The following is a 26,473-nucleotide window of genomic DNA, read 5'->3' on the forward strand; positions in this document are numbered from 1 at the left end:
TTAAAATCCCCTCCTACCACTAAAGGCACCCTACCTAGCATGTGGGACTGCAGTTCTTCTAAAAGGTCATACCTGTCATTTTTGTCGTTAAAACCGTATACGTTGAGTAGGTTAAAATCCTGCCCCATGTATGTCAAGTGTGCTAAAACTGCCCGTCCGTCTCTCACCACAGTGCTGCCCCTCACCACTACCAAGGGGTTTTTAATTAAAATGGCCACTCCATCGGACTTGTTGTGGTTTGATCCACTCCACATGGATTGACCGAGTGGCCATTTCTCCTCCCATTTCCTGTAGGTTGTTAAAAAGGGCAGATTGCACTCCTGTAATAAAAACACATCTGACGTAAAAGAATTTAGGTAGGATAAAACAGTCTGGGCTCTAACTCCCGACCTCACACTTCTCACATTGAGGGTGGAAATGTTGAGGGTCATGAGTATAATTGGTAAAAACAACAGGTATGACATTTTAAGGAATAAAAAATTAAAAGACTACTTGTTAAAACTTCCAGACTTTCAGGAATGTAAAAGGATCTCATTTCACTATCCCCATGCAATCGGGGGGTGAGGCCTGAGACTCTTTCCTCCGGAAAGCCCTTCCCTTCTTCTCCGAGGCTGCATCAGCCTCAGAGCTGGACAGTTCAGATGCAGTTCTCTTGAGGTTGGGCTGGGTATTGGGGAGGGAGGTGTCACTGGACTCTCCTTCCTCTTGTTCCTCCCCGACTGTAATGAGGCTATTGGCTGAGTCAGTGCCTGTCGAGCCATCTTGTCCAGCTCCACCTGCTGCCTGGCTTTCCCCATCTCCCTCAGCAGCACCCTCTGCTGGGTTAAAGCCAGGCCCCTCCCCTTGTCCCGCCTCACCGGGCTCCTCTCCTCCAACCACAGATTTTGGCGGGAGATTTGAATTTCCCAGCCCCTCCTCTTCAATTAGCACTTCGACAGTTACATTTCGGCCATTTTCCTTTAATATTTTTTCTTTTTCAATTTCCGATTCTTGTTTTCTTTGGGCTTTCAGTTTGTTGGCAAAAGACATTGGGCAATCTCTGAAGAGGTGATTTGTCTCTCCACAGAGATTGCACTTTCTGCCATTGGGACACTCCTCAAAGGAGTGCCCAATTTCTCTGCATTTACCGCAAACAATGTTTTGGCAAGCCTCTGCCAGGTGTCCATGCTCACCACACTTGCGGCAGAGCTTGGGCATGCCCTGGTAGTGAATGTAGCCCCTGTTCTCACCAAGAACTACCATGGATGGGAGATGCCTCAGGCCCTGGTACCCCTGGGGGTCCTGCCATTGTTGAATGGGGACCCTCCAGGCACAGTTCCAGATGCCATCTTCATCCCTCACCTTGGTAGCCTGGCCCTTCACAGTGCAGTATCTACCCAGCCACATGCATATATCTTCAGCATTCACCATTTCATTGAACATCCTAACAATAACCACTTTCAGAGAGTTGTCAGTCAGTTTCTCCACGTTGAATGCTGAAAACTGGGTCTTAACCTTTTCAAAGCGTTGCCAAAATTCTTGTAGCACTGCAGCGGTAACAAAACTAATATCAAAACCTTTGTTGAAGGGAAGAGACAGTACGCAGTTCAATTGCTGTGGGGAAAAGCCAAGGGCCTTTTGAATTAGCTTCCTGGAGAAGTCCAATCTGGACATCTCCAGGAGCTTTCCATCTCTTTCTAAAAAGGTAAAACGCACACTGTGGTGCCTCCGCATGCCGGCACGGGCAGCCGACATGGCTGGAGACACCACACTTCAACGATGAATAAAATACAATAAGTTAAATAAATACAAGCTAAAAAAAGGCTGTAAAAACACCTAAAACCAGTCAAGAATAAGACAGCAAAAAGCAAAAAAAAACTAAAAGCTTTCTTACCTTGACAGGCTCTTAGATGTCTCCAACAAACCACTGTGCAAATGTGCAATAATAACAAACAAAAATGTGCAAAGAAGCAATACAACAATGTCTCCCAAGTCGCAAAGGATTACTTCCACAATGAGAAAATAATCCCACTTGCAGGGAGTGATCGCCGTCTTAGCCAAAAGGCCGAGAAGCGATGAGCCCCAGTCGTCTGCTGCCTGAGCCCACCTCCTGGCACGCTTCACACTCGTCGCGGTGTGCCATTTGCATTGCGCGGCGGAGTGGCTTGTGCTTAGCGGCTCCTCCCAAGCGCTCCGTGGCTTAGCCCCGAGTCTGGTTAAGGCCGGCTTTATTGATTTTCACACATGCACGAGGCTCAGCCAAACGGCAAAGCCTGCCAAAAATATCTTCAACTCATTGGTGTTCCTCTCCACGGAAGTCTTTAGTAAAAGGCGAAAGACTTGTGCGTTATGAAGAGAAACCCGAGTAAGTACAGCGCCTCTCCTCGACAGCAGCCAAGACAGCTGTGGTCCCAGGCACTCTTCTCATGGTGAGCCTCACTTGGCTCATCGCGCACCAAAATCCCTGGCCACGCCCGTCCCCACATTATCCCAGGCTCTACTCGACCGGTTTGTGGAGAGAGAAAAGCCTGCTCGTTGGGCGCAGGCCACCAAACGTCACAAACACTCGGGCGCTTCCAGACTCTCTGTTTCAGTTGAGGACCGCGGGGGGGAAATGCAGGGCACACTCAGCAGGTATTGCGCACCGGCCGCGGCGAGGCAGTTTTGCCTCTTTTTCTGACCATGCAAAGCGCAGCTCTCGCTGCGGTTTGCCAGCCTTCTTCTTGCTGCCGATTCTGTGCCGCAATGTCAAGTTTGTCAAGGCCTTTGGTCTGCAACACTGATTGATTTTCAACAAGGCCGGAGAGGGGTGCACCGTTCCCGGCGGCGCTGCAATACCGGGTCGATGCGTGGAGTGAACGGAGCAAGCCCCTGTTTCAGCTCCCGAGGCTAAAAATCCATTTAATATGTTGTCCCCATATAGAGGACATATCAGATATTAAACTGATAAGAACAGATACTACACTTGATCTTAGCCAAAAGGCCGAGAAGCGATGAGCCCCAGTCGTCTGCTGCCTGAGCCCACCTCCTGGCACGCTTCACACTCGTCGCGGTGTGCCATTTGCATTGCGCGGCGGAGTGGCTTGTGCTTAGCGGCTCCTCCCAAGCGCTCCGTGGCTTAGCCCCGAGTCTGGTTAAGGCCGGCTTTATTGATTTTCACACATGCACGAGGCTCAGCCAAACGGCAAAGCCTGCCAAAAATATCTTCAACTCATTGGTGTTCCTCTCCACGGAAGTCTTTAGTAAAAGGCGAAAGACTTGTGCGTTATGAAGAGAAACCCGAGTAAGTACAGCGCCTCTCCTCGACAGCAGCCAAGACAGCTGTGGTCCCAGGCACTCTTCTCATGGTGAGCCTCACTTGGCTCATCGCGCACCAAAATCCCTGGCCACGCCCGTCCCCACATTATCCCAGGCTCTACTCGACCGGTTTGTGGAGAGAGAAAAGCCTGCTCGTTGGGCGCAGGCCACCAAACGTCACAAACACTCGGGCGCTTCCAGACTCTCTGTTTCAGTTGAGGACCGCGGGGGGGAAATGCAGGGCACACTCAGCAGGTATTGCGCACCGGCCGCGGCGAGGCAGTTTTGCCTCTTTTTCTGACCATGCAAAGCGCAGCTCTCGCTGCGGTTTGCCAGCCTTCTTCTTGCTGCCGATTCTGTGCCGCAATGTCAAGTTTGTCAAGGCCTTTGGTCTGCAACACTGATTGATTTTCAACAAGGCCGGAGAGGGGTGCACCGTTCCCGGCGGCGCTGCAATACCGGGTCGATGCGTGGAGTGAACGGAGCAAGCCCCTGTTTCAGCTCCCGAGGCTAAAAATCCATTTAATATGTTGTCCCCATATAGAGGACATATCAGATATTAAACTGATAAGAACAGATACTACACTTGATCTTAGCCAAAAGGCCGAGAAGCGATGAGCCCCAGTCGTCTGCTGCCTGAGCCCACCTCCTGGCACGCTTCACACTCGTCGCGGTGTGCCATTTGCATTGCGCGGCGGAGTGGCTTGTGCTTAGCGGCTCCTCCCAAGCGCTCCGTGGCTTAGCCCCGAGTCTGGTTAAGGCCGGCTTTATTGATTTTCACACATGCACGAGGCTCAGCCAAACGGCAAAGCCTGCCAAAAATATCTTCAACTCATTGGTGTTCCTCTCCACGGAAGTCTTTAGTAAAAGGCGAAAGACTTGTGCGTTATGAAGAGAAACCCGAGTAAGTACAGCGCCTCTCCTCGACAGCAGCCAAGACAGCTGTGGTCCCAGGCACTCTTCTCATGGTGAGCCTCACTTGGCTCATCGCGCACCAAAATCCCTGGCCACGCCCGTCCCCACATTATCCCAGGCTCTACTCGACCGGTTTGTGGAGAGAGAAAAGCCTGCTCGTTGGGCGCAGGCCACCAAACGTCACAAACACTCGGGCGCTTCCAGACTCTCTGTTTCAGTTGAGGACCGCGGGGGGGAAATGCAGGGCACACTCAGCAGGTATTGCGCACCGGCCGCGGCGAGGCAGTTTTGCCTCTTTTTCTGACCATGCAAAGCGCAGCTCTCGCTGCGGTTTGCCAGCCTTCTTCTTGCTGCCGATTCTGTGCTGCAATGTCAAGTTTGTCAAGGCCTTTGGTCTGCAACACTGATTGATTTTCAACAAGGCCGGAGAGGGGTGCACCGTTCCCGGCGGCGCTGCAATACCGGGTCGATGCGTGGAGTGAACGGAGCAAGCCCCTGTTTCAGCTCCCGAGGCTAAAAATCCATTTAATATGTTATCCCCATATAGAGGACATATCAGATATTAAACTGATAAGAACAGATACTACACTTGATCTTAGCCAAAAGGCCGAGAAGCGATGAGCCCCAGTCGTCTGCTGCCTGAGCCCACCTCCTGGCACGCTTCACACTCGTCGCGGTGTGCCATTTGCATTGCGCGGCGGAGTGGCTTGTGCTTAGCGGCTCCTCCCAAGCGCTCCGTGGCTTAGCCCCGAGTCTGGTTAAGGCCGGCTTTATTGATTTTCACACATGCACGAGGCTCAGCCAAACGGCAAAGCCTGCCAAAAATATCTTCAACTCATTGGTGTTCCTCTCCACGGAAGTCTTTAGTAAAAGGCGAAAGACTTGTGCGTTATGAAGAGAAACCCGAGTAAGTACAGCGCCTCTCCTCGACAGCAGCCAAGACAGCTGTGGTCCCAGGCACTCTTCTCATGGTGAGCCTCACTTGGCTCATCGCGCACCAAAATCCCTGGCCACGCCCGTCCCCACATTATCCCAGGCTCTACTCGACCGGTTTGTGGAGAGAGAAAAGCCTGCTCGTTGGGCGCAGGCCACCAAACGTCACAAACACTCGGGCGCTTCCAGACTCTCTGTTTCAGTTGAGGACCGCGGGGGGGAAATGCAGGGCACACTCAGCAGGTATTGCGCACCGGCCGCGGCGAGGCAGTTTTGCCTCTTTTTCTGACCATGCAAAGCGCAGCTCTTGCTGTGGTTTGCCAGCCTTCTTCTTGCTGCCGATTCTGTGCCGCAATGTCAAGTTTGTCAAGGCCTTTGGTCTGCAACACTGATTGATTTTCAACAAGGCCGGAGAGGGTTGCACCGTTCCCGGCGGCGCTGCAATACCGGGTCGATGCGTGGAGTGAACGGAGCAAGCCCCTGTTTCAGCTCCCGAGGCTAAAAATCCATTTAATATGTTGTCCCCATATAGAGGACATATCAGATATTAAACTGATAAGAACAGATACTACACTTGATCTTAGCCAAAAGGCCGAGAAGCTATGAGCCCCAGTCGTCTGCTGCCTGAGCCCACCTCCTGGCACGCTTCACACTCGTCGCGGTGTGCCATTTGCATTGCGCGGCGGAGTGGCTTGTGCTTAGCGGCTCCTCCCAAGCGCTCCGTGGCTTAGCCCCGAGTCTGGTTAAGGCCGGCTTTATTGATTTTCACACATGCACGAGGCTCAGCCAAACGGCAAAGCCTGCCAAAAATATCTTCAACTCATTGGTGTTCCTCTCCACGGAAGTCTTTAGTAAAAGGCGAAAGACTTGTGCGTTATGAAGAGAAACCCGAGTAAGTACAGCGCCTCTCCTCGACAGCAGCCAAGACAGCTGTGGTCCCAGGCACTCTTCTCATGGTGAGCCTCACTTGGCTCATCGCGCACCAAAATCCCTGGCCACGCCCGTCCCCACATTATCCCAGGCTCTACTCGACCGGTTTGTGGAGAGAGAAAAGCCTGCTCGTTGGGCGCAGGCCACCAAACGTCACAAACACTCGGGCGCTTCCAGACTCTCTGTTTCAGTTGAGGACCGCGGGGGGGAAATGCAGGGCACACTCAGCAGGTATTGCGCACCGGCCGCGGCGAGGCAGTTTTGCCTCTTTTTCTGACCATGCAAAGCGCAGCTCTCGCTGCGGTTTGCCAGCCTTCTTCTTGCTGCCGATTCTGTGCCGCAATGTCAAGTTTGTCAAGGCCTTTGGTCTGCAACACTGATTGATTTTCAACAAGGCCGGAGAGGGGTGCACCGTTCCCGGCGGCGCTGCAATACCGGGTCGATGCGTGGAGTGAACGGAGCAAGCCCCTGTTTCAGCTCCCGAGGCTAAAAATCCATTTAATATGTTGTCCCCATATAGAGGACATATCAGATATTAAACTGATAAGAACAGATACTACACTTGATCTTAGCCAAAAGGCCGAGAAGCGATGAGCCCAAGTCGTCTGCTGCCTGAGCCCACCTCCTGGCACGCTTCACACTCGTCGCGGTGTGCCATTTGCATTGCGCGGCGGAGTGGCTTGTGCTTAGCGGCTCCTCCCAAGCGCTCCGTGGCTTAGCCCCGAGTCTGGTTAAGGCCGGCTTTATTGATTTTCACACATGCACGAGGCTCAGCCAAACGGCAAAGCCTGCCAAAAATATCTTCAACTCATTGGTGTTCCTCTCCACGGAAGTCTTTAGTAAAAGGCGAAAGACTTGTGCGTTATGAAGAGAAACCCGAGTAAGTACAGCGCCTCTCCTCGACAGCAGCCAAGACAGCTGTGGTCCCAGGCACTCTTCTCATGGTGAGCCTCACTTGGCTCATCGCGCACCAAAATCCCTGGCCACGCCCGTCCCCACATTATCCCAGGCTCTACTCGACCGGTTTGTGGAGAGAGAAAAGCCTGCTCGTTGGGCGCAGGCCACCAAACGTCACAAACACTCGGGCGCTTCCAGACTCTCTGTTTCAGTTGAGGACCGCGGGGGGGAAATGCAGGGCACACTCAGCAGGTATTGCGCACCGGCCGCGGCGAGGCAGTTTTGCCTCTTTTTCTGACCATGCAAAGCGCAGCTCTCGCTGCGGTTTGCCAGCCTTCTTCTTGCTGCCGATTCTGTGCCGCAATGTCAAGTTTGTCAAGGCCTTTGGTCTGCAACACTGATTGATTTTCAACAAGGCCGGAGAGGGGTGCACCGTTCCCGGCGGCGCTGCAATACCGGGTCGATGCGTGGAGTGAACGGAGCAAGCACCTGTTTCAGCTCCCGAGGCTAAAAATCCATTTAATAAGTTGTCCCCATATAGAGGACATATCAGATATTAAACTGATAAGAACAGATACTACACTTGATCTTAGCCAAAAGGCCGAGAAGCGATGAGCCCCAGTCGTCTGCTGCCTGAGCCCACCTCCTGGCACGCTTCACACTCGTCGCGGTGTGCCATTTGCATTGCGCGGCGGAGTGGCTTGTGCTTAGCGGCTCCTCCCAAGCGCTCCGTGGCTTAGCCCCGAGTCTGGTTAAGGCCGGCTTTATTGATTTTCACACATGCACGAGGCTCAGCCAAACGGCAAAGCCTGCCAAAAATATCTTCAACTCATTGGTGTTCCTCTCCACGGAAGTCTTTAGTAAAAGGCGAAAGACTTGTGCGTTATGAAGAGAAACCCGAGTAAGTACAGCGCCTCTCCTCGACAGCAGCCAAGACAGCTGTGGTCCCAGGCACTCTTCTCATGGTGAGCCTCACTTGGCTCATCGCGCACCAAAATCCCTGGCCACGCCCGTCCCCACATTATCCCAGGCTCTACTCGACCGGTTTGTGGAGAGAGAAAAGCCTGCTCGTTGGGCGCAGGCCACCAAACGTCACAAACACTCGGGCGCTTCCAGACTCTCTGTTTCAGTTGAGGACCGCGGGGGGGAAATGCAGGGCACACTCAGCAGGTATTGCGCACCGGCCGCGGCGAGGCAGTTTTGCCTCTTTTTCTGACCATGCAAAGCGCAGCTCTCGCTGCGGTTTGCCAGCCTTCTTCTTGCTGCCGATTCTGTGCCGCAATGTCAAGTTTGTCAAGGCCTTTGGTCTGCAACACTGATTGATTTTCAACAAGGCCGGAGAGGGGTGCACCGTTCCCGGCGGCGCTGCAATACCGGGTCGATGCGTGGAGTGAACGGAGCAAGCCCCTGTTTCAGCTCCCGAGGCTAAAAATCCATTTAATATGTTGTCCCCATATAGAGGACATATCAGATATTAAACTGATAAGAACAGATACTACACTTGATCTTAGCCAAAAGGCCGAGAAGCGATGAGCCCCAGTCGTCTGCTGCCTGAGCCCACCTCCTGGCACGCTTCACACTCGTCGCGGTGTGCCATTTGCATTGCGCGGCGGAGTGGCTTGTGCTTAGCGGCTCCTCCCAAGCGCTCCGTGGCTTAGCCCCGAGTCTGGTTAAGGCCGGCTTTATTGATTTTCACACATGCACGAGGCTCAGCCAAACGGCAAAGCCTGCCAAAAATATCTTCAACTCATTGGTGTTCCTCTCCACGGAAGTCTTTAGTAAAAGGCGAAAGACTTGTGCGTTATGAAGAGAAACCCGAGTAAGTACAGCGCCTCTCCTCGACAGCAGCCAAGACAGCTGTGGTCCCAGGCACTCTTCTCATGGTGAGCCTCACTTGGCTCATCGCGCACCAAAATCCCTGGCCACGCCCGTCCCCACATTATCCCAGGCTCTACTCGACCGGTTTGTGGAGAGAGAAAAGCCTGCTCGTTGGGCGCAGGCCACCAAACGTCACAAACACTCGGGCGCTTCCAGACTCTCTGTTTCAGTTGAGGACCGCGGGGGGGAAATGCAGGGCACACTCAGCAGGTATTGCGCACCGGCCGCGGCGAGGCAGTTTTGCCTCTTTTTCTGACCATGCAAAGCGCAGCTCTCGCTGCGGTTTGCCAGCCTTCTTCTTGCTGCCGATTCTGTGCCGCAATGTCAAGTTTGTCAAGGCCTTTGGTCTGCAACACTGATTGATTTTCAACAAGGCCGGAGAGGGGTGCACCGTTCCCGGCGGCGCTGCAATACCGGGTCGATGCGTGGAGTGAACGGAGCAAGCCCCTGTTTCAGCTCCCGAGGCTAAAAATCCATTTAATATGTTGTCCCCATATAGAGGACATATCAGATATTAAACTGATAAGAACAGATACTACACTTGATCTTAGCCAAAAGGCCGAGAAGCGATGAGCCCCAGTCGTCTGCTGCCTGAGCCCACCTCCTGGCACGCTTCACACTCGTCGCGGTGTGCCATTTGCATTGCGCGGCGGAGTGGCTTGTGCTTAGCGGCTCCTCCCAAGCGCTCCGTGGCTTAGCCCCGAGTCTGGTTAAGGCCGGCTTTATTGATTTTCACACATGCACGAGGCTCAGCCAAACGGCAAAGCCTGCCAAAAATATCTTCAACTCATTGGTGTTCCTCTCCACGGAAGTCTTTAGTAAAAGGCGAAAGACTTGTGCGTTATGAAGAGAAACCCGAGTAAGTACAGCGCCTCTCCTCGACAGCAGCCAAGACAGCTGTGGTCCCAGGCACTCTTCTCATGGTGAGCCTCACTTGGCTCATCGCGCACCAAAATCCCTGGCCACGCCCGTCCCCACATTATCCCAGGCTCTACTCGACCGGTTTGTGGAGAGAGAAAAGCCTGCTCGTTGGGCGCAGGCCACCAAACGTCACAAACACTCGGGCGCTTCCAGACTCTCTGTTTCAGTTGAGGACCGCGGGGGGGAAATGCAGGGCACACTCAGCAGGTATTGCGCACCGGCCGCGGCGAGGCAGTTTTGCCTCTTTTTCTGACCATGCAAAGCGCAGCTCTCGCTGCGGTTTGCCAGCCTTCTTCTTGCTGCCGATTCTGTGCCGCAATGTCAAGTTTGTCAAGGCCTTTGGTCTGCAACACTGATTGATTTTCAACAAGGCCGGAGAGGGGTGCACCGTTCCCGGCGGCGCTGCAATACCGGGTCGATGCGTGGAGTGAACGGAGCAAGCCCCTGTTTCAGCTCCCGAGGCTAAAAATCCATTTAATATGTTGTCCCCATATAGAGGACATATCAGATATTAAACTGATAAGAACAGATACTACACTTGATCTTAGCCAAAAGGCCGAGAAGCGATGAGCCCCAGTCGTCTGCTGCCTGAGCCCACCTCCTGGCACGCTTCACACTCGTCGCGGTGTGCCATTTGCATTGCGCGGCGGAGTGGCTTGTGCTTAGCGGCTCCTCCCAAGCGCTCCGTGGCTTAGCCCCGAGTCTGGTTAAGGCCGGCTTTATTGATTTTCACACATGCACGAGGCTCAGCCAAACGGCAAAGCCTGCCAAAAATATCTTCAACTCATTGGTGTTCCTCTCCACGGAAGTCTTTAGTAAAAGGCGAAAGACTTGTGCGTTATGAAGAGAAACCCGAGTAAGTACAGCGCCTCTCCTCGACAGCAGCCAAGACAGCTGTGGTCCCAGGCACTCTTCTCATGGTGAGCCTCACTTGGCTCATCGCGCACCAAAATCCCTGGCCACGCCCGTCCCCACATTATCCCAGGCTCTACTCGACCGGTTTGTGGAGAGAGAAAAGCCTGCTCGTTGGGCGCAGGCCACCAAACGTCACAAACACTCGGGCGCTTCCAGACTCTCTGTTTCAGTTGAGGACCGCGGGGGGGAAATGCAGGGCACACTCAGCAGGTATTGCGCACCGGCCGCGGCGAGGCAGTTTTGCCTCTTTTTCTGACCATGCAAAGCGCAGCTCTCGCTGCGGTTTGCCAGCCTTCTTCTTGCTGCCGATTCTGTGCCGCAATGTCAAGTTTGTCAAGGCCTTTGGTCTGCAACACTGATTGATTTTCAACAAGGCCGGAGAGGGGTGCACCGTTCCCGGCGGCGCTGCAATACCGGGTCGATGCGTGGAGTGAACGGAGCAAGCCCCTGTTTCAGCTCCCGAGGCTAAAAATCCATTTAATATGTTGTCCCCATATAGAGGACATATCAGATATTAAACTGATAAGAACAGATACTACACTTGATCTTAGCCAAAAGGCCGAGAAGCGATGAGCCCCAGTCGTCTGCTGCCTGAGCCCACCTCCTGGCACGCTTCACACTCGTCGCGGTGTGCCATTTGCATTGCGCGGCGGAGTGGCTTGTGCTTAGCGGCTCCTCCCAAGCGCTCCGTGGCTTAGCCCCGAGTCTGGTTAAGGCCGGCTTTATTGATTTTCACACATGCACGAGGCTCAGCCAAACGGCAAAGCCTGCCAAAAATATCTTCAACTCATTGGTGTTCCTCTCCACGGAAGTCTTTAGTAAAAGGCGAAAGACTTGTGCGTTATGAAGAGAAACCCGAGTAAGTACAGCGCCTCTCCTCGACAGCAGCCAAGACAGCTGTGGTCCCAGGCACTCTTCTCATGGTGAGCCTCACTTGGCTCATCGCGCACCAAAATCCCTGGCCACGCCCGTCCCCACATTATCCCAGGCTCTACTCGACCGGTTTGTGGAGAGAGAAAAGCCTGCTCGTTGGGCGCAGGCCACCAAACGTCACAAACACTCGGGCGCTTCCAGACTCTCTGTTTCAGTTGAGGACCGCGGGGGGGAAATGCAGGGCACACTCAGCAGGTATTGCGCACCGGCCGCGGCGAGGCAGTTTTGCCTCTTTTTCTGACCATGCAAAGCGCAGCTCTCGCTGCGGTTTGCCAGCCTTCTTCTTGCTGCCGATTCTGTGCCGCAATGTCAAGTTTGTCAAGGCCTTTGGTCTGCAACACTGATTGATTTTCAACAAGGCCGGAGAGGGGTGCACCGTTCCCGGCGGCGCTGCAATACCGGGTCGATGCGTGGAGTGAACGGAGCAAGCCCCTGTTTCAGCTCCCGAGGCTAAAAATCCATTTAATATGTTGTCCCCATATAGAGGACATATCAGATATTAAACTGATAAGAACAGATACTACACTTGATCTTAGCCAAAAGGCCGAGAAGCGATGAGCCCCAGTCGTCTGCTGCCTGAGCCCACCTCCTGGCACGCTTCACACTCGTCGCGGTGTGCCATTTGCATTGCGCGGCGGAGTGGCTTGTGCTTAGCGGCTCCTCCCAAGCGCTCCGTGGCTTAGCCCCGAGTCTGGTTAAGGCCGGCTTTATTGATTTTCACACATGCACGAGGCTCAGCCAAACGGCAAAGCCTGCCAAAAATATCTTCAACTCATTGGTGTTCCTCTCCACGGAAGTCTTTAGTAAAAGGCGAAAGACTTGTGCGTTATGAAGAGAAACCCGAGTAAGTACAGCGCCTCTCCTCGACAGCAGCCAAGACAGCTGTGGTCCCAGGCACTCTTCTCATGGTGAGCCTCACTTGGCTCATCGCGCACCAAAATCCCTGGCCACGCCCGTCCCCACATTATCCCAGGCTCTACTCGACCGGTTTGTGGAGAGAGAAAAGCCTGCTCGTTGGGCGCAGGCCACCAAACGTCACAAACACTCGGGCGCTTCCAGACTCTCTGTTTCAGTTGAGGACCGCGGGGGGGAAATGCAGGGCACACTCAGCAGGTATTGCGCACCGGCCGCGGCGAGGCAGTTTTGCCTCTTTTTCTGACCATGCAAAGCGCAGCTCTCGCTGCGGTTTGCCAGCCTTCTTCTTGCTGCCGATTCTGTGCCGCAATGTCAAGTTTGTCAAGGCCTTTGGTCTGCAACACTGATTGATTTTCAACAAGGCCGGAGAGGGGTGCACCGTTCCCGGCGGCGCTGCAATACCGGGTCGATGCGTGGAGTGAACGGAGCAAGCCCCTGTTTCAGCTCCCGAGGCTAAAAATCCATTTAATATGTTGTCCCCATATAGAGGACATATCAGATATTAAACTGATAAGAACAGATACTACACTTGATCTTAGCCAAAAGGCCGAGAAGCGATGAGCCCCAGTCGTCTGCTGCCTGAGCCCACCTCCTGGCACGCTTCACACTCGTCGCGGTGTGCCATTTGCATTGCGCGGCGGAGTGGCTTGTGCTTAGCGGCTCCTCCCAAGCGCTCCGTGGCTTAGCCCCGAGTCTGGTTAAGGCCGGCTTTATTGATTTTCACACATGCACGAGGCTCAGCCAAACGGCAAAGCCTGCCAAAAATATCTTCAACTCATTGGTGTTCCTCTCCACGGAAGTCTTTAGTAAAAGGCGAAAGACTTGTGCGTTATGAAGAGAAACCCGAGTAAGTACAGCGCCTCTCCTCGACAGCAGCCAAGACAGCTGTGGTCCCAGGCACTCTTCTCATGGTGAGCCTCACTTGGCTCATCGCGCACCAAAATCCCTGGCCACGCCCGTCCCCACATTATCCCAGGCTCTACTCGACCGGTTTGTGGAGAGAGAAAAGCCTGCTCGTTGGGCGCAGGCCACCAAACGTCACAAACACTCGGGCGCTTCCAGACTCTCTGTTTCAGTTGAGGACCGCGGGGGGGAAATGCAGGGCACACTCAGCAGGTATTGCGCACCGGCCGCGGCGAGGCAGTTTTGCCTCTTTTTCTGACCATGCAAAGCGCAGCTCTCGCTGCGGTTTGCCAGCCTTCTTCTTGCTGCCGATTCTGTGCCGCAATGTCAAGTTTGTCAAGGCCTTTGGTCTGCAACACTGATTGATTTTCAACAAGGCCGGAGAGGGGTGCACCGTTCCCGGCGGCGCTGCAATACCGGGTCGATGCGTGGAGTGAACGGAGCAAGCCCCTGTTTCAGCTCCCGAGGCTAAAAATCCATTTAATATGTTGTCCCCATATAGAGGACATATCAGATATTAAACTGATAAGAACAGATACTACACTTGATCTTAGCCAAAAGGCCGAGAAGCGATGAGCCCCAGTCGTCTGCTGCCTGAGCCCACCTCCTGGCACGCTTCACACTCGTCGCGGTGTGCCATTTGCATTGCGCGGCGGAGTGGCTTGTGCTTAGCGGCTCCTCCCAAGCGCTCCGTGGCTTAGCCCCGAGTCTGGTTAAGGCCGGCTTTATTGATTTTCACACATGCACGAGGCTCAGCCAAACGGCAAAGCCTGCCAAAAATATCTTCAACTCATTGGTGTTCCTCTCCACGGAAGTCTTTAGTAAAAGGCGAAAGACTTGTGCGTTATGAAGAGAAACCCGAGTAAGTACAGCGCCTCTCCTCGACAGCAGCCAAGACAGCTGTGGTCCCAGGCACTCTTCTCATGGTGAGCCTCACTTGGCTCATCGCGCACCAAAATCCCTGGCCACGCCCGTCCCCACATTATCCCAGGCTCTACTCGACCGGTTTGTGGAGAGAGAAAAGCCTGCTCGTTGGGCGCAGGCCACCAAACGTCACAAACACTCGGGCGCTTCCAGACTCTCTGTTTCAGTTGAGGACCGCGGGGGGGAAATGCAGGGCACACTCAGCAGGTATTGCGCACCGGCCGCGGCGAGGCAGTTTTGCCTCTTTTTCTGACCATGCAAAGCGCAGCTCTCGCTGCGGTTTGCCAGCCTTCTTCTTGCTGCCGATTCTGTGCCGCAATGTCAAGTTTGTCAAGGCCTTTGGTCTGCAACACTGATTGATTTTCAACAAGGCCGGAGAGGGGTGCACCGTTCCCGGCGGCGCTGCAATACCGGGTCGATGCGTGGAGTGAACGGAGCAAGCCCCTGTTTCAGCTCCCGAGGCTAAAAATCCATTTAATATGTTGTCCCCATATAGAGGACATATCAGATATTAAACTGATAAGAACAGATACTACACTTGATCTTAGCCAAAAGGCCGAGAAGCGATGAGCCCCAGTCGTCTGCTGCCTGAGCCCACCTCCTGGCACGCTTCACACTCGTCGCGGTGTGCCATTTGCATTGCGCGGCGGAGTGGCTTGTGCTTAGCGGCTCCTCCCAAGCGCTCCGTGGCTTAGCCCCGAGTCTGGTTAAGGCCGGCTTTATTGATTTTCACACATGCACGAGGCTCAGCCAAACGGCAAAGCCTGCCAAAAATATCTTCAACTCATTGGTGTTCCTCTCCACGGAAGTCTTTAGTAAAAGGCGAAAGACTTGTGCGTTATGAAGAGAAACCCGAGTAAGTACAGCGCCTCTCCTCGACAGCAGCCAAGACAGCTGTGGTCCCAGGCACTCTTCTCATGGTGAGCCTCACTTGGCTCATCGCGCACCAAAATCCCTGGCCACGCCCGTCCCCACATTATCCCAGGCTCTACTCGACCGGTTTGTGGAGAGAGAAAAGCCTGCTCGTTGGGCGCAGGCCACCAAACGTCACAAACACTCGGGCGCTTCCAGACTCTCTGTTTCAGTTGAGGACCGCGGGGGGGAAATGCAGGGCACACTCAGCAGGTATTGCGCACCGGCCGCGGCGAGGCAGTTTTGCCTCTTTTTCTGACCATGCAAAGCGCAGCTCTCGCTGCGGTTTGCCAGCCTTCTTCTTGCTGCCGATTCTGTGCCGCAATGTCAAGTTTGTCAAGGCCTTTGGTCTGCAACACTGATTGATTTTCAACAAGGCCGGAGAGGGGTGCACCGTTCCCGGCGGCGCTGCAATACCGGGTCGATGCGTGGAGTGAACGGAGCAAGCCCCTGTTTCAGCTCCCGAGGCTAAAAATCCATTTAATATGTTGTCCCCATATAGAGGACATATCAGATATTAAACTGATAAGAACAGATACTACACTTGATCTTAGCCAAAAGGCCGAGAAGCGATGAGCCCCAGTCGTCTGCTGCCTGAGCCCACCTCCTGGCACGCTTCACACTCGTCGCGGTGTGCCATTTGCATTGCGCGGCGGAGTGGCTTGTGCTTAGCGGCTCCTCCCAAGCGCTCCGTGGCTTAGCCCCGAGTCTGGTTAAGGCCGGCTTTATTGATTTTCACACATGCACGAGGCTCAGCCAAACGGCAAAGCCTGCCAAAAATATCTTCAACTCATTGGTGTTCCTCTCCACGGAAGTCTTTAGTAAAAGGCGAAAGACTTGTGCGTTATGAAGAGAAACCCGAGTAAGTACAGCGCCTCTCCTCGACAGCAGCCAAGACAGCTGTGGTCCCAGGCACTCTTCTCATGGTGAGCCTCACTTGGCTCATCGCGCACCAAAATCCCTGGCCACGCCCGTCCCCACATTATCCCAGGCTCTACTCGACCGGTTTGTGGAGAGAGAAAAGCCTGCTCGTTGGGCGCAGGCCACCAAACGTCACAAACACTCGGGCGCTTCCAGACTCTCTGTTTCAGTTGAGGACCGCGGGGGGGAAATGCAGGGCACACTCAGCAGGTATTGCGCACCGGCCGCGGCGAGGCAGTTTTGCCTCTTTTTCTGACCATGCAAAGCGCAGCTCTCGCTGCGGTTTGCCAGCCTTCTTCTTGCTGCCGATTCTGTGCCGCAATGTCAAGTTTGTCAAGGCCTTTGGTCTGCAACACTGATTGATTTTCAACAAGGCCGGAGAGGGGTGCACCGTTCCCGGCGGCGCTGCAATACCGGGTCGATGCGTGGAGTGAACGGAGCAAGCCCCTGTTTCAGCTCCCGAGGCTAAAAATCCATTTAATATGTTGTCCCCATATAGAGGACATATCAGATATTAAACTGATAAGAACAGATACTACACTTGATCTTAGCCAAAAGGCCGAGAAGCGATGAGCCCCAGTCGTCTGCTGCCTGAGCCCACCTCCTGGCACGCTTCACACTCGTCGCGGTGTGCCATTTGCATTGCGCGGCGGAGTGGCTTGTGCTTAGCGGCTCCTCCCAAGCGCTCCGTGGCTTAGCCCCGAGTCTGGTTAAGGCCGGCTTTATTGATTTTCACACATGCACGAGGCTCAGCCAAACGGCAAAGCCTGCCAAAAATATCTTCAACTCATTGGTGTTCCTCTCCACGGAAGTCTTTAGTAAAAGGCGAAAGACTTGTGCGTTATGAAGAGAAACCCGAGTAAGTACAGCGCCTCTCCTCGACAGCAGTCAAGACAGCTGTGGTCCCAGGCACTCTTCTCATGGTGAGCCTCACTTGGCTCATCGCGCACCAAAATCCCTGGCCACGCCCGTCCCCACATTATCCCAGGCTCTACTCGACCGGTTTGTGGAGAGAGAAAAGCCTGCTCGTTGGGCGCAGGCCACCAAACGTCACAAACACTCGGGCGCTTCCAGACTCTCTGTTTCAGTTGAGGACCGCGGGGGGGAAATGCAGGGCACACTCAGCAGGTATTGCGCACCGGCCGCGGCGAGGCAGTTTTGCCTCTTTTTCTGACCATGCAAAGCGCAGCTCTCGCTGCGGTTTGCCAGCCTTCTTCTTGCTGCCGATTCTGTGCCGCAATGTCAAGTTTGTCAAGGCCTTTGGTCTGCAACACTGATTGATTTTCAACAAGGCCGGAGAGGGGTGCACCGTTCCCGGCGGCGCTGCAATACCGGGTCGATGCGTGGAGTGAACGGAGCAAGCCCCTGTTTCAGCTCCCGAGGCTAAAAATCCATTTAATATGTTGTCCCCATATAGAGGACATATCAGATATTAAACTGATAAGAACAGATACTACACTTGATCTTAGCCAAAAGGCCGAGAAGCGATGAGCCCCAGTCGTCTGCTGCCTGAGCCCACCTCCTGGCACGCTTCACACTCGTCGCGGTGTTCCATTTGCATTGCGCGGCGGAGTGGCTTGTGCTTAGCGGCTCCTCCCAAGCGCTCCGTGGCTTAGCCCCGATTCTGGTTAAGGCCGGCTTTATTGATTTTCACACATGCACGAGGCTCAGCCAAACGGCAAAGCCTGCCAAAAATATCTTCAACTCATTGGTGTTCCTCTCCACGGAAGTCTTTAGTAAAAGGCGAAAGACTTGTGCGTTATGAAGAGAAACCCGAGTAAGTACAGCGCCTCTCCTCGACAGCAGCCAAGACAGCTGTGGTCCCAGGCACTCTTCTCATGGTGAGCCTCACTTGGCTCATCGCGCACCAAAATCCCTGGCCACGCCCGTCCCCACATTATCCCAGGCTCTACTCGACCGGTTTGTGGAGAGAGAAAAGCCTGCTCGTTGGGCGCAGGCCACCAAACGTCACAAACACTCGGGCGCTTCCAGACTCTCTGTTTCAGTTGAGGACCGCGGGGGGGAAATGCAGGGCACACTCAGCAGGTATTGCGCACCGGCCGCGGCGAGGCAGTTTTGCCTCTTTTTCTGACCATGCAAAGCGCAGCTCTCGCTGCGGTTTGCCAGCCTTCTTCTTGCTGCCGATTCTGTGCCGCAATGTCAAGTTTGTCAAGGCCTTTGGTCTGCAACACTGATTGATTTTCAACAAGGCCGGAGAGGGGTGCACCGTTCCCGGCGGCGCTGCAATACCGGGTCGATGCGTGGAGTGAACGGAGCAAGCCCCTGTTTCAGCTCCCGAGGCTAAAAATCCATTTAATATGTTGTCCCCATATAGAGGACATATCAGATATTAAACTGATAAGAACAGATACTACACTTGATCTTAGCCAAAAGGCCGAGAAGCGATGAGCCCCAGTCGTCTGCTGCCTGAGCCCACCTCCTGGCACGCTTCACACTCGTCGCGGTGTGCCATTTGCATTGCGCGGCGGAGTGGCTTGTGCTTAGCGGCTCCTCCCAAGCGCTCCGTGGCTTAGCCCCGAGTCTGGTTAAGGCCGGCTTTATTGATTTTCACACATGCACGAGGCTCAGCCAAACGGCAAAGCCTGCCAAAAATATCTTCAACTCATTGGTATTCCTCTCCACGGAAGTCTTTAGTAAAAGGCGAAAGACTTGTGCGTTATGAAGAGAAACCCGAGTAAGTACAGCGCCTCTCCTCGACAGCAGCCAAGACAGCTGTGGTCCCAGGCACTCTTCTCATGGTGAGCCTCACTTGGCTCATCGCGCACCAAAATCCCTGGCCACGCCCGTCCCCACATTATCCCAGGCTCTACTCGACCGGTTTGTGGAGAGAGAAAAGCCTGCTCGTTGGGCGCAGGCCACCAAACGTCACAAACACTCGGGCGCTTCCAGACTCTCTGTTTCAGTTGAGGACCGCGGGGGGGAAATGCAGGGCACACTCAGCAGGTATTGCGCACCGGCCGCGGCGAGGCAGTTTTGCCTCTTTTTCTGACCATGCAAAGCGCAGCTCTCGCTGCGGTTTGCCAGCCTTCTTCTTGCTGCCGATTCTGTGCCGCAATGTCAAGTTTGTCAAGGCCTTTGGTCTGCAACACTGATTGATTTTCAACGAGGCCGGAGAGGGGTGCACCGTTCCCGGCGGCGCTGCAATACCGGGTCGATGCGTGGAGTGAACGGAGCAAGCCCCTGTTTCAGCTCCCGAGGCTAAAAATCCATTTAATATGTTGTCCCCATATAGAGGACATATCAGATATTAAACTGATAAGAACAGATACTACACTTGATCTTAGCCAAAAGGCCGAGAAGCGATGAGCCCCAGTCGTCTGCTGCCTGAGCCCACCTCCTGGCACGCTTCACACTCGTCGCGGTGTGCCATTTGCATTGCGCGGCGGAGTGGCTTGTGCTTAGCGGCTCCTCCCAAGCGCTCCGTGGCTTAGCCCCGAGTCTGGTTAAGGCCGGCTTTATTGATTTTCACACATGCACGAGGCTCAGCCAAACGGCAAAGCCTGCCAAAAATATCTTCAACTCATTGGTGTTCCTCTCCACGGAAGTCTTTAGTAAAAGGCGAAAAACTTGTGCGTTATGAAGAGAAACCCGAGTAAGTACAGCGCCTCTCCTCGACAGCAGCCAAGACAGCTGTGGTCCCAGGCACTCTTCTCATGGTGAGCCTCACTTGGCTCATCGCGCACCAAAATCCCTGGCCACGCCCGTCCCCACATTATCCCAGGCTCTACTCGACCGGTTTGTGGAGAGAGAAAAGCCTGCTCGTTGGGCGCAGGCCACCAAACGTCACAAACACTCGGGCGCTTCCAGACTCTCTGTTTCAGTTGAGGACCGCGGGGGGGAAATGCAGGGCACACTCAGCAGGTATTGCGCACCGGCCGCGGCGAGGCAGTTTTGCCTCTTTTTCTGACCATGCAAAGCGCAGCTCTCGCTGCGGTTTGCCAGCCTTCTTCTTGCTGCCGATTCTGTGCCGCAATGTCAAGTTTGTCAAGGCCTTTGGTCTGCAACACTGATTGATTTTCAACAAGGCCGGAGAGGGGTGCACCGTTCCCGGCGGCGCTGCAATACCGGGTCGATGCGTGGAGTGAACGGAGCAAGCCCCTGTTTCAGCTCCCGAGGCTAAAAATCCATTTAATATGTTGTCCCCATATAGAGGACATATCAGATATTAAACTGATAAGAACAGATACTACACTTGATCTTAGCCAAAAGGCCGAGAAGCGATGAGCCCCAGTCGTCTGCTGCCTGAGCCCACCTCCTGGCACGCTTCACACTCGTCGCGGTGTGCCATTTGCATTGCGCGGCGGAGTGGCTTGTGCTTAGCGGCTCCTCCCAAGCGCTCCGTGGCTTAGCCCCGAGTCTGGTTAAGGCCGGCTTTATTGATTTTCACACATGCACGAGGCTCAGCCAAACGGCAAAGCCTGCCAAAAATATCTTCAACTCATTGGTGTTCCTCTCCACGGAAGTCTTTAGTAAAAGGCGAAAGACTTGTGCGTTATGAAGAGAAACCCGAGTAAGTACAGCGCCTCTCCTCGACAGCAGCCAAGACAGCTGTGGTCCCAGGCACTCTTCTCATGGTGAGCCTCACTTGGCTCATCGCGCACCAAAATCCCTGGCCACGCCCGTCCCCACATTATCCCAGGCTCTACTCGACCGGTTTGTGGAGAGAGAAAAGCCTGCTCGTTGGGCGCAGGCCACCAAACGTCACAAACACTCGGGCGCTTCCAGACTCTCTGTTTCAGTTGAGGACCGCGGGGGGGAAATGCAGGGCACACTCAGCAGGTATTGCGCACCGGCCGCGGCGAGGCAGTTTTGCCTCTTTTTCTGACCATGCAAAGCGCAGCTCTCGCTGCGGTTTGCCAGCCTTCTTCTTGCTGCCGATTCTGTGCCGCAATGTCAAGTTTGTCAAGGCCTTTGGTCTGCAACACTGATTGATTTTCAACAAGGCCGGAGAGGGGTGCACCGTTCCCGGCGGCGCTGCAATACCGGGTCGATGCGTGGAGTGAACGGAGCAAGCCCCTGTTTCAGCTCCCGAGGCTAAAAATCCATTTAATATGTTGTCCCCATATAGAGGACATATCAGATATTAAACTGATAAGAACAGATACTACACTTGATCTTAGCCAAAAGGCCGAGAAGCGATGAGCCCCAGTCGTCTGCTGCCTGAGCCCACCTCCTGGCACGCTTCACACTCGTCGCGGTGTGCCATTTGCATTGCGCGGCGGAGTGGCTTGTGCTTAGCGGCTCCTCCCAAGCGCTCCGTGGCTTAGCCCCGAGTCTGGTTAAGGCCGGCTTTATTGATTTTCACACATGCACGAGGCTCAGCCAAACGGCAAAGCCTGCCAAAAATATCTTCAACTCATTGGTGTTCCTCTCCACGGAAGTCTTTAGTAAAAGGCGAAAGACTTGTGCGTTATGAAGAGAAACCCGAGTAAGTACAGCGCCTCTCCTCGACAGCAGCCAAGACAGCTGTGGTCCCAGGCACTCTTCTCATGGTGAGCCTCACTTGGCTCATCGCGCACCAAAATCCCTGGCCACGCCCGTCCCCACATTATCCCAGGCTCTACTCGACCGGTTTGTGGAGAGAGAAAAGCCTGCTCGTTGGGCGCAGGCCACCAAACGTCACAAACACTCGGGCGCTTCCAGACTCTCTGTTTCAGTTGAGGACCGCGGTGGGGAAATGCAGGGCACACTCAGCAGGTATTGCGCACCGGCCGCGGCGAGGCAGTTTTGCCTCTTTTTCTGACCATGCAAAGCGCAGCTCTCGCTGCGGTTTGCCAGCCTTCTTCTTGCTGCCGATTCTGTGCCGCAATGTCAAGTTTGTCAAGGCCTTTGGTCTGCAACACTGATTGATTTTCAACAAGGCCGGAGAGGGGTGCACCGTTCCCGGCGGCGCTGCAATACCGGGTCGATGCGTGGAGTGAACGGAGCAAGCCCCTGTTTCAGCTCCCGAGGCTAAAAATCCATTTAATATGTTGTCCCCATATAGAGGACATATCAGATATTAAACTGATAAGAACAGATACTACACTTGATCTTAGCCAAAAGGCCGAGAAGCGATGAGCCCCAGTCGTCTGCTGCCTGAGCCCACCTCCTGGCACGCTTCACACTCGTCGCGGTGTGCCATTTGCATTGCGCGGCGGAGTGGCTTGTGCTTAGCGGCTCCTCCCAAGCGCTCCGTGGCTTAGCCCCGAGTCTGGTTAAGGCCGGCTTTATTGATTTTCACACATGCACGAGGCTCAGCCAAACGGCAAAGCCTGCCAAAAATATCTTCAACTCATTGGTGTTCCTCTCCACGGAAGTCTTTAGTAAAAGGCGAAAGACTTGTGCGTTATGAAGAGAAACCCGAGTAAGTACAGCGCCTCTCCTCGACAGCAGCCAAGACAGCTGTGGTCCCAGGCACTCTTCTCATGGTGAGCCTCACTTGGCTCATCGCGCACCAAAATCCCTGGCCACGCCCGTCCCCACATTATCCCAGGCTCTACTCGACCGGTTTGTGGAGAGAGAAAAGCCTGCTCGTTGGGCGCAGGCCACCAAACGTCACAAACACTCGGGCGCTTCCAGACTCTCTGTTTCAGTTGAGGACCGCGGGGGGGAAATGCAGGGCACACTCAGCAGGTATTGCGCACCGGCCGCGGCGAGGCAGTTTTGCCTCTTTTTCTGACCATGCAAAGCGCAGCTCTCGCTGCGGTTTGCCAGCCTTCTTCTTGCTGCCGATTCTGTGCCGCAATGTCAAGTTTGTCAAGGCCTTTGGTCTGCAACACTGATTGATTTTCAACAAGGCCGGAGAGGGGTGCACCGTTCCCGGCGGCGCTGCAATACCGGGTCGATGCGTGGAGTGAACGGAGCAAGCCCCTGTTTCAGCTCCCGAGGCTAAAAATCCATTTAATATGTTGTCCCCATATAGAGGACATATCAGATATTAAACTGATAAGAACAGATACTACACTTGATCTTAGCCAAAAGGCCGAGAAGCGATGAGCCCCAGTCGTCTGCTGCCTGAGCCCACCTCCTGGCACGCTTCACACTCGTCGCGGTGTGCCATTTGCATTGCGCGGCGGAGTGGCTTGTGCTTAGCGGCTCCTCCCAAGCGCTCCGTGGCTTAGCCCCGAGTCTGGTTAAGGCCGGCTTTATTGATTTTCACACATGCACGAGGCTCAGCCAAACGGCAAAGCCTGCCAAAAATATCTTCAACTCATTGGTGTTCCTCTCCACGGAAGTCTTTAGTAAAAGGCGAAAGACTTGTGCGTTATGAAGAGAAACCCGAGTAAGTACAGCGCCTCTCCTCGACAGCAGCCAAGACAGCTGTGGTCCCAGGCACTCTTCTCATGGTGAGCCTCACTTGGCTCATCGCGCACCAAAATCCCTGGCCACGCCCGTCCCCACATTATCCCAGGCTCTACTCGACCGGTTTGTGGAGAGAGAAAAGCCTGCTCGTTGGGCGCAGGCCACCAAACGTCACAAACACTCGGGCGCTTCCAGACTCTCTGTTTCAGTTGAGGACCGCGGGGGGGAAATGCAGGGCACACTCAGCAGGTATTGCGCACCGGCCGCGGCGAGGCAGTTTTGCCTCTTTTTCTGACCATGCAAAGCGCAGCTCTCGCTGCGGTTTGCCAGCCTTCTTCTTGCTGCCGATTCTGTGCCGCAATGTCAAGTTTGTCAAGGCCTTTGGTCTGCAACACTGATTGATTTTCAACAAGGCCGGAGAGGGGTGCACCGTTCCCGGCGGCGCTGCAATACCGGGTCGATGCGTGGAGTGAACGGAGCAAGCCCCTGTTTCAGCTCCCGAGGCTAAAAATCCATTTAATATGTTGTCCCCATATAGAGGACATATCAGATATTAAACTGATAAGAACAGATACTACACTTGATCTTAGCCAAAAGGCCGAGAAGCGATGAGCCCCAGTCGTCTGCTGCCTGAGCCCACCTCCTGGCACGCTTCACACTCGTCGCGGTGTGCCATTTGCATTGCGCGGCGGAGTGGCTTGTGCTTAGCGGCTCCTCCCAAGCGCTCCGTGGCTTAGCCCCGAGTCTGGTTAAGGCCGGCTTTATTGATTTTCACACATGCACGAGGCTCAGCCAAACGGCAAAGCCTGCCAAAAATATCTTCAACTCATTGGTGTTCCTCTCCACGGAAGTCTTTAGTAAAAGGCGAAAGACTTGTGCGTTATGAAGAGAAACCCGAGTAAGTACAGCGCCTCTCCTCGACAGCAGCCAAGACAGCTGTGGTCCCAGGCACTCTTCTCATGGTGAGCCTCACTTGGCTCATCGCGCACCAAAATCCCTGGCCACGCCCGTCCCCACATTATCCCAGGCTCTACTCGACCGGTTTGTGGAGAGAGAAAAGCCTGCTCGTTGGGCGCAGGCCACCAAACGTCACAAACACTCGGGCGCTTCCAGACTCTCTGTTTCAGTTGAGGACCGCGGGGGGGAAATGCAGGGCACACTCAGCAGGTATTGCGCACCGGCCGCGGCGAGGCAGTTTTGCCTCTTTTTCTGACCATGCAAAGCGCAGCTCTCGCTGCGGTTTGCCAGCCTTCTTCTTGCTGCCGATTCTGTGCCGCAATGTCAAGTTTGTCAAGGCCTTTGGTCTGCAACACTGATTGATTTTCAACAAGGCCGGAGAGGGGTGCACCGTTCCCGGCGGCGCTGCAATACCGGGTCGATGCGTGGAGTGAACGGAGCAAGCCCCTGTTTCAGCTCCCGAGGCTAAAAATCCATTTAATATGTTGTCCCCATATAGAGGACATATCAGATATTAAACTGATAAGAACAGATACTACACTTGATCTTAGCCAAAAGGCCGAGAAGCGATGAGCCCCAGTCGTCTGCTGCCTGAGCCCACCTCCTGGCACGCTTCACACTCGTCGCGGTGTGCCATTTGCATTGCGCGGCGGAGTGGCTTGTGCTTAGCGGCTCCTCCCAAGCGCTCCGTGGCTTAGCCCCGAGTCTGGTTAAGGCCGGCTTTATTGATTTTCACACATGCACGAGGCTCAGCCAAACGGCAAAGCCTGCCAAAAATATCTTCAACTCATTGGTGTTCCTCTCCACGGAAGTCTTTAGTAAAAGGCGAAAGACTTGTGCGTTATGAAGAGAAACCCGAGTAAGTACAGCGCCTCTCCTCGACAGCAGCCAAGACAGCTGTGGTCCCAGGCACTCTTCTCATGGTGAGCCTCACTTGGCTCATCGCGCACCAAAATCCCTGGCCACGCCCGTCCCCACATTATCCCAGGCTCTACTCGACCGGTTTGTGGAGAGAGAAAAGCCTGCTCGTTGGGCGCAGGCCACCAAACGTCACAAACACTCGGGCGCTTCCAGACTCTCTGTTTCAGTTGAGGACCGCGGGGGGGAAATGCAGGGCACACTCAGCAGGTATTGCGCACCGGCCGCGGCGAGGCAGTTTTGCCTCTTTTTCTGACCATGCAAAGCGCAGCTCTCGCTGCGGTTTGCCAGCCTTCTTCTTGCTGCCGATTCTGTGCCGCAATGTCAAGTTTGTCAAGGCCTTTGGTCTGCAACACTGATTGATTTTCAACAAGGCCGGAGAGGGGTGCACCGTTCCCGGCGGCGCTGCAATACCGGGTCGATGCGTGGAGTGAACGGAGCAAGCCCCTGTTTCAGCTCCCGAGGCTAAAAATCCATTTAATATGTTGTCCCCATATAGAGGACATATCAGATATTAAACTGATAAGAACAGATACTACACTTGATCTTAGCCAAAAGGCCGAGAAGCGATGAGCCCCAGTCGTCTGCTGCCTGAGCCCACCTCCTGGCACGCTTCACACTCGTCGCGGTGTGCCATTTGCATTGCGCGGCGGAGTGGCTTGTGCTTAGCGGCTCCTCCCAAGCGCTCCGTGGCTTAGCCCCGAGTCTGGTTAAGGCCGGCTTTATTGATTTTCACACATGCACGAGGCTCAGCCAAACGGCAAAGCCTGCCAAAAATATCTTCAACTCATTGGTGTTCCTCTCCACGGAAGTCTTTAGTAAAAGGCGAAAGACTTGTGCGTTATGAAGAGAAACCCGAGTAAGTACAGCGCCTCTCCTCGACAGCAGCCAAGACAGCTGTGGTCCCAGGCACTCTTCTCATGGTGAGCCTCACTTGGCTCATCGCGCACCAAAATCCCTGGCCACGCCCGTCCCCACATTATCCCAGGCTCTACTCGACCGGTTTGTGGAGAGAGAAAAGCCTGCTCGTTGGGCGCAGGCCACCAAACGTCACAAACACTCGGGCGCTTCCAGACTCTCTGTTTCAGTTGAGGACCGCGGGGGGGAAATGCAGGGCACA

The 26,473-nt window shown here is 54.3% G+C and overlaps 53 non-coding genes across 53 annotated transcripts; all 53 read right to left on the reverse strand.

The window, feature by feature from the left end:
• Positions 1–2,233: 2,233 nt before the first annotated feature.
• On the reverse strand, positions 2,234–2,348 carry LOC140993070 (U5 spliceosomal RNA). Its single transcript, XR_012178576.1, has one exon. It is a non-coding gene; the product is annotated as a U5 spliceosomal RNA (small nuclear RNA).
• A 435-nt stretch (positions 2,349–2,783) lies between these two features.
• On the reverse strand, positions 2,784–2,974 carry LOC140992822 (U2 spliceosomal RNA). The gene has a single exon (XR_012178358.1). It is a non-coding gene; the product is annotated as a U2 spliceosomal RNA (small nuclear RNA).
• Positions 2,975–3,151: 177 nt separating this feature from the next.
• On the reverse strand, positions 3,152–3,266 carry LOC140993072 (U5 spliceosomal RNA). Its single transcript, XR_012178578.1, has one exon. It is a non-coding gene; the product is annotated as a U5 spliceosomal RNA (small nuclear RNA).
• A 435-nt stretch (positions 3,267–3,701) lies between these two features.
• Positions 3,702–3,892, reverse strand: LOC140992823 (U2 spliceosomal RNA). The gene has a single exon (XR_012178359.1). It is a non-coding gene; the product is annotated as a U2 spliceosomal RNA (small nuclear RNA).
• A 177-nt stretch (positions 3,893–4,069) lies between these two features.
• On the reverse strand, positions 4,070–4,184 carry LOC140993073 (U5 spliceosomal RNA). The gene has a single exon (XR_012178579.1). It is a non-coding gene; the product is annotated as a U5 spliceosomal RNA (small nuclear RNA).
• Positions 4,185–4,619: 435 nt separating this feature from the next.
• Positions 4,620–4,810, reverse strand: LOC140993027 (U2 spliceosomal RNA). Its single transcript, XR_012178544.1, has one exon. It is a non-coding gene; the product is annotated as a U2 spliceosomal RNA (small nuclear RNA).
• Positions 4,811–4,987: 177 nt separating this feature from the next.
• Positions 4,988–5,102, reverse strand: LOC140993075 (U5 spliceosomal RNA). Its single transcript, XR_012178580.1, has one exon. It is a non-coding gene; the product is annotated as a U5 spliceosomal RNA (small nuclear RNA).
• Positions 5,103–5,537: 435 nt separating this feature from the next.
• Positions 5,538–5,728, reverse strand: LOC140993005 (U2 spliceosomal RNA). Its single transcript, XR_012178524.1, has one exon. It is a non-coding gene; the product is annotated as a U2 spliceosomal RNA (small nuclear RNA).
• A 177-nt stretch (positions 5,729–5,905) lies between these two features.
• Positions 5,906–6,020, reverse strand: LOC140993076 (U5 spliceosomal RNA). The gene has a single exon (XR_012178581.1). It is a non-coding gene; the product is annotated as a U5 spliceosomal RNA (small nuclear RNA).
• A 435-nt stretch (positions 6,021–6,455) lies between these two features.
• On the reverse strand, positions 6,456–6,646 carry LOC140992824 (U2 spliceosomal RNA). Its single transcript, XR_012178360.1, has one exon. It is a non-coding gene; the product is annotated as a U2 spliceosomal RNA (small nuclear RNA).
• Positions 6,647–6,823: 177 nt separating this feature from the next.
• On the reverse strand, positions 6,824–6,938 carry LOC140993077 (U5 spliceosomal RNA). Its single transcript, XR_012178582.1, has one exon. It is a non-coding gene; the product is annotated as a U5 spliceosomal RNA (small nuclear RNA).
• A 435-nt stretch (positions 6,939–7,373) lies between these two features.
• Positions 7,374–7,564, reverse strand: LOC140993028 (U2 spliceosomal RNA). The gene has a single exon (XR_012178545.1). It is a non-coding gene; the product is annotated as a U2 spliceosomal RNA (small nuclear RNA).
• A 177-nt stretch (positions 7,565–7,741) lies between these two features.
• On the reverse strand, positions 7,742–7,856 carry LOC140993078 (U5 spliceosomal RNA). The gene has a single exon (XR_012178583.1). It is a non-coding gene; the product is annotated as a U5 spliceosomal RNA (small nuclear RNA).
• Positions 7,857–8,291: 435 nt separating this feature from the next.
• LOC140992825 (U2 spliceosomal RNA) lies at positions 8,292–8,482 on the reverse strand. Its single transcript, XR_012178361.1, has one exon. It is a non-coding gene; the product is annotated as a U2 spliceosomal RNA (small nuclear RNA).
• A 177-nt stretch (positions 8,483–8,659) lies between these two features.
• LOC140993079 (U5 spliceosomal RNA) lies at positions 8,660–8,774 on the reverse strand. Its single transcript, XR_012178584.1, has one exon. It is a non-coding gene; the product is annotated as a U5 spliceosomal RNA (small nuclear RNA).
• Positions 8,775–9,209: 435 nt separating this feature from the next.
• Positions 9,210–9,400, reverse strand: LOC140992827 (U2 spliceosomal RNA). The gene has a single exon (XR_012178363.1). It is a non-coding gene; the product is annotated as a U2 spliceosomal RNA (small nuclear RNA).
• Positions 9,401–9,577: 177 nt separating this feature from the next.
• On the reverse strand, positions 9,578–9,692 carry LOC140993080 (U5 spliceosomal RNA). Its single transcript, XR_012178585.1, has one exon. It is a non-coding gene; the product is annotated as a U5 spliceosomal RNA (small nuclear RNA).
• A 435-nt stretch (positions 9,693–10,127) lies between these two features.
• LOC140992828 (U2 spliceosomal RNA) lies at positions 10,128–10,318 on the reverse strand. Its single transcript, XR_012178364.1, has one exon. It is a non-coding gene; the product is annotated as a U2 spliceosomal RNA (small nuclear RNA).
• A 177-nt stretch (positions 10,319–10,495) lies between these two features.
• On the reverse strand, positions 10,496–10,610 carry LOC140993081 (U5 spliceosomal RNA). The gene has a single exon (XR_012178586.1). It is a non-coding gene; the product is annotated as a U5 spliceosomal RNA (small nuclear RNA).
• A 435-nt stretch (positions 10,611–11,045) lies between these two features.
• LOC140992829 (U2 spliceosomal RNA) lies at positions 11,046–11,236 on the reverse strand. The gene has a single exon (XR_012178365.1). It is a non-coding gene; the product is annotated as a U2 spliceosomal RNA (small nuclear RNA).
• Positions 11,237–11,413: 177 nt separating this feature from the next.
• Positions 11,414–11,528, reverse strand: LOC140993082 (U5 spliceosomal RNA). Its single transcript, XR_012178587.1, has one exon. It is a non-coding gene; the product is annotated as a U5 spliceosomal RNA (small nuclear RNA).
• A 435-nt stretch (positions 11,529–11,963) lies between these two features.
• On the reverse strand, positions 11,964–12,154 carry LOC140992830 (U2 spliceosomal RNA). Its single transcript, XR_012178366.1, has one exon. It is a non-coding gene; the product is annotated as a U2 spliceosomal RNA (small nuclear RNA).
• A 177-nt stretch (positions 12,155–12,331) lies between these two features.
• Positions 12,332–12,446, reverse strand: LOC140993084 (U5 spliceosomal RNA). The gene has a single exon (XR_012178589.1). It is a non-coding gene; the product is annotated as a U5 spliceosomal RNA (small nuclear RNA).
• Positions 12,447–12,881: 435 nt separating this feature from the next.
• LOC140992832 (U2 spliceosomal RNA) lies at positions 12,882–13,072 on the reverse strand. Its single transcript, XR_012178367.1, has one exon. It is a non-coding gene; the product is annotated as a U2 spliceosomal RNA (small nuclear RNA).
• Positions 13,073–13,249: 177 nt separating this feature from the next.
• On the reverse strand, positions 13,250–13,364 carry LOC140993086 (U5 spliceosomal RNA). The gene has a single exon (XR_012178590.1). It is a non-coding gene; the product is annotated as a U5 spliceosomal RNA (small nuclear RNA).
• Positions 13,365–13,799: 435 nt separating this feature from the next.
• Positions 13,800–13,990, reverse strand: LOC140992833 (U2 spliceosomal RNA). Its single transcript, XR_012178368.1, has one exon. It is a non-coding gene; the product is annotated as a U2 spliceosomal RNA (small nuclear RNA).
• Positions 13,991–14,167: 177 nt separating this feature from the next.
• LOC140993087 (U5 spliceosomal RNA) lies at positions 14,168–14,282 on the reverse strand. Its single transcript, XR_012178591.1, has one exon. It is a non-coding gene; the product is annotated as a U5 spliceosomal RNA (small nuclear RNA).
• A 435-nt stretch (positions 14,283–14,717) lies between these two features.
• LOC140992834 (U2 spliceosomal RNA) lies at positions 14,718–14,908 on the reverse strand. Its single transcript, XR_012178369.1, has one exon. It is a non-coding gene; the product is annotated as a U2 spliceosomal RNA (small nuclear RNA).
• A 177-nt stretch (positions 14,909–15,085) lies between these two features.
• On the reverse strand, positions 15,086–15,200 carry LOC140993088 (U5 spliceosomal RNA). The gene has a single exon (XR_012178592.1). It is a non-coding gene; the product is annotated as a U5 spliceosomal RNA (small nuclear RNA).
• Positions 15,201–15,635: 435 nt separating this feature from the next.
• Positions 15,636–15,826, reverse strand: LOC140992835 (U2 spliceosomal RNA). The gene has a single exon (XR_012178370.1). It is a non-coding gene; the product is annotated as a U2 spliceosomal RNA (small nuclear RNA).
• Positions 15,827–16,003: 177 nt separating this feature from the next.
• Positions 16,004–16,118, reverse strand: LOC140993089 (U5 spliceosomal RNA). The gene has a single exon (XR_012178593.1). It is a non-coding gene; the product is annotated as a U5 spliceosomal RNA (small nuclear RNA).
• Positions 16,119–16,553: 435 nt separating this feature from the next.
• Positions 16,554–16,744, reverse strand: LOC140992836 (U2 spliceosomal RNA). The gene has a single exon (XR_012178371.1). It is a non-coding gene; the product is annotated as a U2 spliceosomal RNA (small nuclear RNA).
• Positions 16,745–16,921: 177 nt separating this feature from the next.
• On the reverse strand, positions 16,922–17,036 carry LOC140993090 (U5 spliceosomal RNA). The gene has a single exon (XR_012178594.1). It is a non-coding gene; the product is annotated as a U5 spliceosomal RNA (small nuclear RNA).
• Positions 17,037–17,471: 435 nt separating this feature from the next.
• LOC140992837 (U2 spliceosomal RNA) lies at positions 17,472–17,662 on the reverse strand. The gene has a single exon (XR_012178372.1). It is a non-coding gene; the product is annotated as a U2 spliceosomal RNA (small nuclear RNA).
• A 177-nt stretch (positions 17,663–17,839) lies between these two features.
• On the reverse strand, positions 17,840–17,954 carry LOC140993091 (U5 spliceosomal RNA). The gene has a single exon (XR_012178595.1). It is a non-coding gene; the product is annotated as a U5 spliceosomal RNA (small nuclear RNA).
• Positions 17,955–18,389: 435 nt separating this feature from the next.
• On the reverse strand, positions 18,390–18,580 carry LOC140992839 (U2 spliceosomal RNA). Its single transcript, XR_012178374.1, has one exon. It is a non-coding gene; the product is annotated as a U2 spliceosomal RNA (small nuclear RNA).
• Positions 18,581–18,757: 177 nt separating this feature from the next.
• Positions 18,758–18,872, reverse strand: LOC140992615 (U5 spliceosomal RNA). Its single transcript, XR_012178181.1, has one exon. It is a non-coding gene; the product is annotated as a U5 spliceosomal RNA (small nuclear RNA).
• A 435-nt stretch (positions 18,873–19,307) lies between these two features.
• LOC140992840 (U2 spliceosomal RNA) lies at positions 19,308–19,498 on the reverse strand. Its single transcript, XR_012178375.1, has one exon. It is a non-coding gene; the product is annotated as a U2 spliceosomal RNA (small nuclear RNA).
• Positions 19,499–19,675: 177 nt separating this feature from the next.
• On the reverse strand, positions 19,676–19,790 carry LOC140992614 (U5 spliceosomal RNA). Its single transcript, XR_012178180.1, has one exon. It is a non-coding gene; the product is annotated as a U5 spliceosomal RNA (small nuclear RNA).
• Positions 19,791–20,225: 435 nt separating this feature from the next.
• LOC140992841 (U2 spliceosomal RNA) lies at positions 20,226–20,416 on the reverse strand. The gene has a single exon (XR_012178376.1). It is a non-coding gene; the product is annotated as a U2 spliceosomal RNA (small nuclear RNA).
• Positions 20,417–20,593: 177 nt separating this feature from the next.
• Positions 20,594–20,708, reverse strand: LOC140993092 (U5 spliceosomal RNA). The gene has a single exon (XR_012178596.1). It is a non-coding gene; the product is annotated as a U5 spliceosomal RNA (small nuclear RNA).
• Positions 20,709–21,143: 435 nt separating this feature from the next.
• On the reverse strand, positions 21,144–21,334 carry LOC140992843 (U2 spliceosomal RNA). Its single transcript, XR_012178377.1, has one exon. It is a non-coding gene; the product is annotated as a U2 spliceosomal RNA (small nuclear RNA).
• A 177-nt stretch (positions 21,335–21,511) lies between these two features.
• LOC140993093 (U5 spliceosomal RNA) lies at positions 21,512–21,626 on the reverse strand. Its single transcript, XR_012178597.1, has one exon. It is a non-coding gene; the product is annotated as a U5 spliceosomal RNA (small nuclear RNA).
• Positions 21,627–22,061: 435 nt separating this feature from the next.
• On the reverse strand, positions 22,062–22,252 carry LOC140992844 (U2 spliceosomal RNA). The gene has a single exon (XR_012178378.1). It is a non-coding gene; the product is annotated as a U2 spliceosomal RNA (small nuclear RNA).
• A 177-nt stretch (positions 22,253–22,429) lies between these two features.
• On the reverse strand, positions 22,430–22,544 carry LOC140993094 (U5 spliceosomal RNA). The gene has a single exon (XR_012178598.1). It is a non-coding gene; the product is annotated as a U5 spliceosomal RNA (small nuclear RNA).
• A 435-nt stretch (positions 22,545–22,979) lies between these two features.
• On the reverse strand, positions 22,980–23,170 carry LOC140992845 (U2 spliceosomal RNA). The gene has a single exon (XR_012178379.1). It is a non-coding gene; the product is annotated as a U2 spliceosomal RNA (small nuclear RNA).
• Positions 23,171–23,347: 177 nt separating this feature from the next.
• Positions 23,348–23,462, reverse strand: LOC140993098 (U5 spliceosomal RNA). The gene has a single exon (XR_012178600.1). It is a non-coding gene; the product is annotated as a U5 spliceosomal RNA (small nuclear RNA).
• A 435-nt stretch (positions 23,463–23,897) lies between these two features.
• On the reverse strand, positions 23,898–24,088 carry LOC140992846 (U2 spliceosomal RNA). Its single transcript, XR_012178380.1, has one exon. It is a non-coding gene; the product is annotated as a U2 spliceosomal RNA (small nuclear RNA).
• A 177-nt stretch (positions 24,089–24,265) lies between these two features.
• Positions 24,266–24,380, reverse strand: LOC140993099 (U5 spliceosomal RNA). The gene has a single exon (XR_012178601.1). It is a non-coding gene; the product is annotated as a U5 spliceosomal RNA (small nuclear RNA).
• A 435-nt stretch (positions 24,381–24,815) lies between these two features.
• LOC140992847 (U2 spliceosomal RNA) lies at positions 24,816–25,006 on the reverse strand. Its single transcript, XR_012178381.1, has one exon. It is a non-coding gene; the product is annotated as a U2 spliceosomal RNA (small nuclear RNA).
• Positions 25,007–25,183: 177 nt separating this feature from the next.
• Positions 25,184–25,298, reverse strand: LOC140993100 (U5 spliceosomal RNA). The gene has a single exon (XR_012178602.1). It is a non-coding gene; the product is annotated as a U5 spliceosomal RNA (small nuclear RNA).
• A 435-nt stretch (positions 25,299–25,733) lies between these two features.
• On the reverse strand, positions 25,734–25,924 carry LOC140992848 (U2 spliceosomal RNA). Its single transcript, XR_012178382.1, has one exon. It is a non-coding gene; the product is annotated as a U2 spliceosomal RNA (small nuclear RNA).
• Positions 25,925–26,101: 177 nt separating this feature from the next.
• On the reverse strand, positions 26,102–26,216 carry LOC140993101 (U5 spliceosomal RNA). The gene has a single exon (XR_012178603.1). It is a non-coding gene; the product is annotated as a U5 spliceosomal RNA (small nuclear RNA).
• Positions 26,217–26,473: the final 257 nt, after the last annotated feature.

This window comes from Pagrus major, chromosome 24 (genome assembly GCF_040436345.1).
Source record: "Pagrus major chromosome 24, Pma_NU_1.0".
NCBI lineage: Eukaryota > Metazoa > Chordata > Actinopteri > Spariformes > Sparidae > Pagrus > Pagrus major.